This window comes from Arachis ipaensis, chromosome B4 (genome assembly GCF_059453495.1).
Source record: "Arachis ipaensis isolate K30076 ecotype BB chromosome B4, ASM5945349v1, whole genome shotgun sequence".
Taxonomy (NCBI): Eukaryota; Viridiplantae; Streptophyta; class Magnoliopsida; order Fabales; family Fabaceae; genus Arachis; species Arachis ipaensis.
In genome coordinates this window covers 62686052-62694968 of record NC_142439.1, presented here as the reverse complement: position 1 = coordinate 62694968, position 8917 = coordinate 62686052, and positions in this window count along the sequence as shown.

The window sequence follows — 8917 nt, the reverse complement described above, 5'->3', positions numbered from 1 at the left end:
GCCGTACTGGCCTCATCTTTGGCAAGCTCCCCAGTTTTTTTTCACAGTTTTTTTCCTGATTTTTTTTTTCCGGTTTTTTTTTTTTTAACGTTCTGCTGACCCTCGTTCTTTAAATGACGCTATCCCGAGGAGGACACCTAAAGGCGAGCCGTAATGGCCTCATCTTTGGCAAGCTCCTCCGGTTTTTTTTTTGTTTTTTTTGTTTTTGTTTTGTTTTTGTTTTTTTTTTTGTTTTTTTTTTTTATTACGTTCTGCTGACCCTCGTTCTTTAAATGACGCTATCCCGAGGAGGACACCGAAAGGCGAGCCGTAATGGCCTCATCTTTGGCAAGCTCCTCCGATTTTTTTCACAGTTTTTTTCCAGATTTTTTTTCCTGTTTTTTTTTTTTTTTTTTTTTTACCTTCCGCTGACCCTCGTTCTTTAAATGACGCTATCCCGAGGAGGACACCTAAAGGCGAGCCGTAATGGCCTCATCTTTGGCAAGCTCCTCCGGTTTTTTTCACAGTTTTTTTCCAGATATTTTTTTTTTTTTTTTTTTACGTTCTGCTGACCCTCGTTCTTTAAATGACGCTATCCCGAGGAGGACACCGAAAGGCGAGCCGTAATGGCCTCATCTTTGGCAAGCTCCTCCGATTTTTTTCACAGTTTTTTTCCAGATTTTTTTCCGGTTTTTCTTCAGATTTTTTTTTCCGGTTTTTTTTTTTTACCTTCCGCTGACCCTCGTTCTTTAAATGACGCTATCCCGAGGAGGACACCTAAAGGTGAGCCTTAATAGCCTCATCTTTGGCAAGCTCCTCCGGTTTTTTTTCACAGTTTTTTTCCAGATTTTTTTTTCCGGTTTATTTTTTTTTTTTTTATTTTTTTTTTTTTTACGTTCTGCTGACCCTCGTTCTTTAAATGACGCTATCCCGAGGAGGACACCGAAAGGCGAGCCGTAATGGCCTCATCTTTGGCAAGCTCCTCCGATTTTTTTCACAGTTTTTTTCCAGATTTTTTTTTTTTTTTTTACCTTCCGCTGACCCTCGTTCTTTAAATGACGCTATCCCGAGGAGGACACCTAAAGGTGAGCCTTAATGGCCTCATCTTTGGCAAGCTCCTCCGATTTTTTTCACAGTTTTTTTCCAGATTTTTTTTCCGGTTTTTTTTTTTTTTTTTTTTTTTGTTTTTTTTTTTTTTTTTTTTACGTTCTGCTGACCCTCGATCTTTAAATGACGCTATCCCGAGGAGGACACCTAAAGGTGAGCCGTAATAGCCTCATCTTTGGCAAGCTCCTCCGGTTTTTTTCACAGTTTTTTTTCCATATTTTTTTTTTCGGTTTTTTTTTTTTTTTTTTTTTTTTTAACGTTCTGCTGAGCCTCGTTCTTTAAATGACGCTATCCCGAGGAGGACACCGAAAGGCGAGCCGTAATGGCCTCATCTTTGGCAAGATCCTCCGGTTTTTTTCACAGTTTTATTTTCCAGATTTTTTTTCCGGTTTTTTTTTTTTACCTTCCGCTGACCCTCGTTCTTTAAATGACGCTATCCCGAGGAGGACACCTAAAGGCGAGCCGTAATGGCCTCATCTTTGGCAAGCTCCTCCGGTTTTTTTCACAGTTATTTTCCAGATTTTTTTTTTTTTTTTTTTTACGTTCTGCTGACCCTCGTTCTTTAAATGACGCTATCCCGAGGAGGACACCTAAAGGTGAGCCGTAATAGCCTCATCTTTGGCAAGCTCCTCCGGTTTTTTTTCACAGTTTTTTTTCCAGATTTTTTTTTCGATTTTTTTTTTTTTAACGTTCTGCTGACCCTCGTTCTTTAAATGACGCTATCCCGAGGAGGACACCGAAAGGCGAGCCGTAATGGTCTCATCTTTGGCAAGCTCCTCCGGTTTTTTTCACAGTTTTTTTCCAGATTTTTTTCCGGTTTTTCTTCAGATTTTTTTTTCCGGTTTTTTTTTTTTTACCTTCCGCTGACCCTCGTTCTTTAAATGACGCTATCCCGAGGAGGACACCTAAAGGTGAGCCTTAATAGCCTCATCTTTGGCAAGCTCCTCCGGTTTTTTTTCACAGTTTTTTTCCAGATTTTTTTTTCCGGTTTTTTTTTTTTTTTTTTTATTTTTTTTTTTTTTACGTTCTGCTGACCCTCGTTCTTTAAATGACGCTATCCCGAGGAGGACACCGAAAGGCGAGCCGTAATGGCCTCATCTTTGGCAAGCTCCTCCGATTTTTTTCACAGTTTTTTTCCAGATTTTTTTTTTTTTTTACCTTCCGCTGACCCTCGTTCTTTAAATGACGCTATCCCGAGGAGGACACCTAAAGGTGAGCCTTAATGGCCTCATCTTTGGCAAGCTCCTCCGATTTTTTTCACAGTTTTTTTCCAGATTTTTTTCCGGTTTTTTTTTTTTTTTTTTTTTTTACCTTCCGCTGACCCTCGTTCTTTAAATGACGCTATCCCGAGGAGGACACCTAAAGGCGAGCCGTAATGGCCTCATCTTTGGCAAGCTCCTCCGGTTTTTTTCCAGATTTTTTTTTTTTTTTTTTTTTTTTTTTACGTTCTGCTGACCCTCGTTCTTTAAATGACGCTATCCCGAGGAGGACACCTAAAGGTGAGCCGTAATAGCCTCATCTTTGGCAAGCTCCTCCGGTTTTTTTCCAGATTTTTTTTTTTTTTTTTTTTTTTTTACGTTCTGCTGAGCCTCGTTCTTTAAATGACGCTATCCCGAGGAGGACACCGAAAGGCGAGCCGTAATGGCCTCATCTTTGGCAAGCTCCTCCGGTTTTTTTCACAGTTTCATTTTCCAGATTTTTTTTCCGGTTTTTTTTTTTTTTTAACGTTCTGCTGACCCTCGTTCTTTAACTGACGCTATCCCGAGGAGGACACCGAAAGGCGAGCCGTAATGGTCTCATCTTTGGCAAGCTCCTCCGGTTTTTTTCACAGTTTTTTTCCAGATTTTTTTTCCGGTTTTTTTCAGATTTTTTTTTCCGGTTTTTTTTTTTTTACCTTCCGCTGACCCTCATTCTTTAAATGACGCTATCCCGAGGAGGACACCTAAAGGTGAGCCTTAATAGCCTCATCTTTGGCAAGCTCCTCCGGTTTTTTTTCACAGTTTTTTTCCATATTTCTTTTTTCGGTTTTTTTTTTTTTTTTTTTTTTTTTTTTTTTTTTTTTACGTTCTGCTGACCCTCGTTCTTTAAATGACGCTATCCCGAGGAGGACACCGAAAGGCGAGCCGTAATGGCCTCATCTTTGGCAAGCTCCTCCGATTTTTTTCACAGTTTTTTTCCAGATTTTTTTTTTTTTTTTTTTTTTTATACCTTCCGCTGACCCTCGTTCTTTAAATGAGGCTCTCCCGAGGAGGACACCTAAAGGTGAGCCTTAATGGCCTCATATTTGGCAAGCTCCTCCGATTTTTTTCACAGTTTTTTTCCAGATTTTTTTTTCCGGTTTTTTTTTTTTTTTTTTTTTTTTTACCTTCCGCTGACCCTCGTTCTTTAAATGACGCTATCCCGAGGAGGACACCTAAAGGCGAGCCGTAATGGCCTCATCTTTGGCAAGCTCCTCCGGTTTTTTTCACAGTTTTTTTCCAGATATTTTTTTTTTTTTTTTTTTTACGTTCTGCTGACCCTCGTTCTTTAAATGACGCTATCCCGAGGAGGACACCGAAAGGCGAGCCGTAATGGCCTCATCTTTGGCAAGCTCCTCCGATTTTTTTCACAGTTTTTTTCCAGATTTTTTTTTTTTTTTTTTTTTACCTTCCGCAGACCCTCGTTCTTTAAATGAGGCTCTCCCGAGGAGGACACCTAAAGGTGAGCCTTAATGGCCTCATCTTTGGCAAGCTCCTCCGATTTTTTTCACAGTTTTTTTCCAGATTTTTTTTTCGGTTTTTTTTTTTTTTTTTTTTTTACCTTCCGCTGACCCTCGTTCTTTAAATGAGGCTCTCCCGAGGAGGACACCTAAAGGTGAGCCTTAATGGCCTCATCTTTGGCAAGCTCCTCCGATTTTTTTCACAGTTTTTTTCCAGATTTTTTTTTCCGGTTTTTTTTTTTTTTTTAAGTTCTGCTGACCCTCGTTCTTTAAATGACGCTATCCCGAGGAGGAGACCTAAAGGCGAGCCGTAATGGCCTCATCTTTGGCAAGCTCCTCCAGTTTTTTTCACAGTTTATTTTCCAGATTTTTTTTTCCGGTTTTTTTTTATTTTTTTTTTATTTATTTTTTTTTTTACCTTCCGCTGAATCTCGTTCTTTAAATGACGCTATCCCGAGGAGGACACCTAAAGGTGAGCCTTAATGGCCTCATCTTTGGCAAGCTCCTCCGATTTTTTTCACAGTTTTTTTCCAGATTTTTTTTCCGGTTTTTTTTTTTTTTTTTTTTTTTTTTTTTTTTTTTTTTTTTTTTTTTTTTTTTTTTTTTTACGTTCTGCTGACCCTCGATCTTTAAATGACGCTATCCCGAGGAGGACACCTAAAGGTGAGCCGTAATAGCCTCATCTTTGGCAAGCTCCTCCGGTTTTTTTCACAGTTTTTTTTCGATATTTTTTTTTTCGGTTTTTTTTTTTTTTTTTTTTTTTTTTTTTTTTTAACGTTCTGCTGAGCCTCGTTCTTTAAATGACGCTATCCCGAGGAGGACACCGAAAGGTGAGCCGTAATGGCCTCATCTTTGGCAAGATCCTCCGGTTTTTTTCACAGTTTTATTTTCCAGATTTTTTTTCCGGTTTTTTTTTTTTTTTTTTTTTTTGTTTTTTTTTTTTTTTTTTTACGTTCTGCTGACCCTCGATCTTTAAATGACGCTATCCCGAGGAGGACACCTAAAGGTGAGCCGTAATAGCCTCATCTTTGGCAAGCTCCTCCGGTTTTTTTCACAGTTTTTTTTCGATATTTTTTTTTTCGGGTTTTTTTTTTTTTTTTTTTTTTTTTTTTTTTTTTTTTTAACGTTCTGCTGAGCCTCGTTCTTTAAATGACGCTATCCCGAGGAGGACACCTAAAGGCGAGCCGTAATGGCCTCATCTTTGGCAAGCTCCTCCGGTTTTTTTCACAGTTATTTTCCAGATTTTTTTTTTTTTTTTTTTTTTTTACGTTCTGCTGACCCTCGTTCTTTAAATGACGCTATCCCGAGGAGGACACCTAAAGGTGAGCCGTAATAGCCTCATCTTTGGCAAGCTCCTCCGGTTTTTTTTCACAGTTTTTTTTCCAGATTTTTTTTTCGATTTTTTTTTTTAACGTTCTGCTGACCCTCGTTCTTTAAATGACGCTATCCCGAGGAGGACACCGAAAGGCGAGCCGTAATGGTCTCATCTTTGGCAAGCTCCTCCGGTTTTTTTCACAGTTTTTTTCCAGATTTTTTTCCGGTTTTTCTTCAGATTTTTTTTTCCGGTTTTTTTTTTTTTACCTTCCGCTGACCCTCGTTCTTTAAATGACGCTATCCCGAGGAGGACACCTAAAGGTGAGCCTTAATAGCCTCATCTTTGGCAAGCTCCTCCGGTTTTTTTTCACAGTTTTTTTCCAGATTTTTTTTTCCGGTTTATTTTTTTTTTTTTTATTTTTTTTTTTTTTACGTTCTGCTGACCCTCGTTCTTCAAATGACGCTATCCCGAGGAGGACACCGAAAGGCGAGCCGTAATGGCCTCATCTTTGGCAAGCTCCTCCGATTTTTTTCACAGTTTTTTTCCAGATTTTTTTTTTTTTTTTTACCTTCCGCTGACCCTCGTTCTTTAAATGACGCTATCCCGAGGAGGACACCTAAAGGTGAGCCTTAATGGCCTCATCTTTGGCAAGCTCCTCCGATTTTTTTCACAGTTTTTTTCCAGATTTTTTTCCGGTTTTTTTTTTTTTTTTTTTTTTACCTTCCGCTGACCCTCGTTCTTTAAATGACGCTATCCCGAGGAGGACACCTAAAGGCGAGCCGTAATGGCCTCATCTTTGGCAAGCTCCTCCGGTTTTTTTCCAGATTTTTTTTTTTTTTTTTTTTTTTTTTTACGTTCTGCTGACCCTCGTTCTTTTAATGACGCTATCCCGAGGAGGACACCTAAAGGTGAGCCGTAATAGCCTCATCTTTGGCAAGCTCCTCCGGTTTTTTTCCAGATTTTTTTTTTTTTTTTTTTTTTACGTTCTGCTGAGCCTCGTTCTTTAAATGACGCTATCCCGAGGAGGACACCGAAAGGCGAGCCGTAATGGCCTCATCTTTGGCAAGCTCCTCCGGTTTTTTTCACAGTTTCATTTTCCAGATTTTTTTTCCGGTTTTTTTTTTTTTTTTTAACGTTCTGCTGACCCTCGTTCTTTAACTGACGCTATCCCGAGGAGGACACCGAAAGGCGAGCCGTAATGGTCTCATCTTTGGCAAGCTCCTCCGGTTTTTTTCACAGTTTTTTTCCAGATTTTTTTTCCGGTTTTTTTCAGATTTTTTTTTCCGGTTTTTTTTTTTTTTTTTTTTTTTTACCTTCCGCTGACCCTCATTCTTTAAATGACGCTATCCCGAGGAGGACACCTAAAGGTGAGCCTTAATAGCCTCATCTTTGGCAAGCTCCTCCGGTTTTTTTTCACAGTTTTTTTCCAGATTTCTTTTTTCGGTTTTTTTTTTTTTTTTTTTTTTTTTTTTTTTTTTTTTTTTTTTTTTTTTTTTTTTTACGTTCTGCTGACCCTCGTTCTTTAAATGACGCTATCCCGAGGAGGACACCGAAAGGCGAGCCGTAATGGCCTCATCTTTGGCAAGCTCCTCCGATTTTTTCACAGTTTTTTTCCAGATTTTTTTTTTTTTTTTTTTTTTTTACCTTCCGCTGACCCTCGTTCTTTAAATGAGGCTCTCCCGAGGAGGACACCTAAAGGTGAGCCTTAATGGCCTCATATTTGGCAAGCTCCTCCGATTTTTTTCACAGTTTTTTTCCAGATTTTTTTTTCCGGTTTTTTTTTTTTTTTTTTTTACCTTCCGCTGACCCTCGTTCTTTAAATGACGCTATCCCGAGGAGGACACCTAAAGGCGAGCCGTAATGGCCTCATCTTTGGCAAGCTCCTCCGGTTTTTTTCACAGTTTTTTTCCAGATATTTTTTTTTTTTTTTTTTTTACGTTCTGCTGACCCTCGTTCTTTAAATGACGCTATCCCGAGGAGGACACCGAAAGGCGAGCCGTAATGGCCTCATCTTTGGCAAGCTCCTCCGATTTTTTTCACAGTTTTTTTCCAGATTTTTTTTTTTTTTTTTTTTACCTTCCGCAGACCCTCGTTCTTTAAATGAGGCTCTCCCGAGGAGGACACCTAAAGGTGAGCCTTAATGGCCTCATCTTTGGCAAGCTCCTCCGATTTTTTTCACAGTTTTTTTCCAGATTTTTTTTTCGGTTTTTTTTTTTTTTTTTTTTACCTTCCGCTGACCCTCGTTCTTTAAATGACGCTATCCCGAGGAGGACACCTAAAGGCGAGCCGTAATGGCCTCATCTTTGGCAAGCTCCTCCGGTTTTTTTCATAGTTTTTTTCCAGATATTTTTTTTTTTTTTTTTTTTTTTACGTTCTGCTGACCCTCGTTCTTTAAATGACGCTATCCCGAGGAGGACACCTAAAGGCGAGCCGTAATGGCCTCATCTTTGGCAAGCTCCTCCGATTTTTTTCACAGTTTTTTTCCAGATTTTTTTTTCCGGTTTTTTTTTTTTTTTTTTTTTTTACCTTCCGCTGACCCTCGTTCTTTAAATGACGCTCTCCCGATGAGGACACCTAAAGGTGAGCCGTAATAGCCTCATCTTTGGCAAGCTCCTCCGGTTTTTTTTCACAGTTTTTTTTTCAGATTTTTTTTTCCGGTTTTTTTTTTTTTTTTTTTTTTACGTTCTGCTGACCCTTGTTCTTTAAATGACGCTATCCCGAGGAGGACACCGAAAGGCGAGCCGTAATGGCCTCATCTTTGGCAAGCTCCTCCGATTTTTTTCACAGTTTTTTTCCAGATTTTTTTTTTTACCTTCCGCTGACCCTCGTTCTTTAAATGACGCTATCCCGAGGAGGACACCGAAAGGCGAGCCGTAATGGCCTCATCTTTGGCAAGCTCCTCCGATTTTTTTCACAGTTTTTTTCCAGATTTTTTTTTTTTTTTACCTTCCGCTGACCCTCGTTCTTTAAATGACGTTCTCCCGAGGAGGACACCTAAAGGTGAGCCTTAATGGCCTCATCTTTGGCAAGCTCCTCCGATTTTTTTCACAGTTTTTTTCCAGATTTTTTTTTCCGGTTTTTTTTTTTTTTTTTTTTTTTTTTTACGTTCTGCTGACCCTCGTTCTTTAAATGACGCTATCCCAAGGAGGACACCTAAAGGCGAGCCGTAATGGCCTCATCTTTGGCAAGCTCCTCCGGTTTTTTTCACAGTTTTTTTCCAGATTTTTTTTTTTCTTTTAACGTTCTGCTGACCCTCGTTCTTTAAATGACGTTATCCCGAGGAGGACACCTAAAGGTGAGCCGTAATGGCCTCATCTTTGGCAAGCTCCTCCGGTTTTTTTCCCAGTTTTTTTTTTCCGGTTTTTTTTTTTTTTTTTTTTTTAATGTTCTGCTGACCCTCGTTCTTTAAATGACGTTATCCCGAGGAGGACACCTAAAGGCGAGCCGTAATGGCCTCATCTTTGGCAAGCTCCTCCGGTTTTTTTTCACAGTTTTTTTTCCAGATTTTTTTTTCGATTTTTTTTTTTTAACGTTCTGCTGACCCTCGTTCTTTAAATGACGCTATCCCGAGGAGGACACCTAAAGGCGAGCCGTAATGGATTAATCTTTGGCAAGCTCCTCCGGTTTTTTTCACAGTTTTTTTCCAGATTTTTTTTTTTTTTTTTTTTTTTTTTTTTTTTTTTTTTTTTTTTACGTTCTGCTGACCCTCGTTCTTTAAATGACGCTATCCCGAGGAGGACACCTAAAGGTGAGCCGTAATAGCCTCATCTTTGGCAAGCTCCTCCGGTTTTTTTTCACAGTTTTTTTTTCAGATTTTT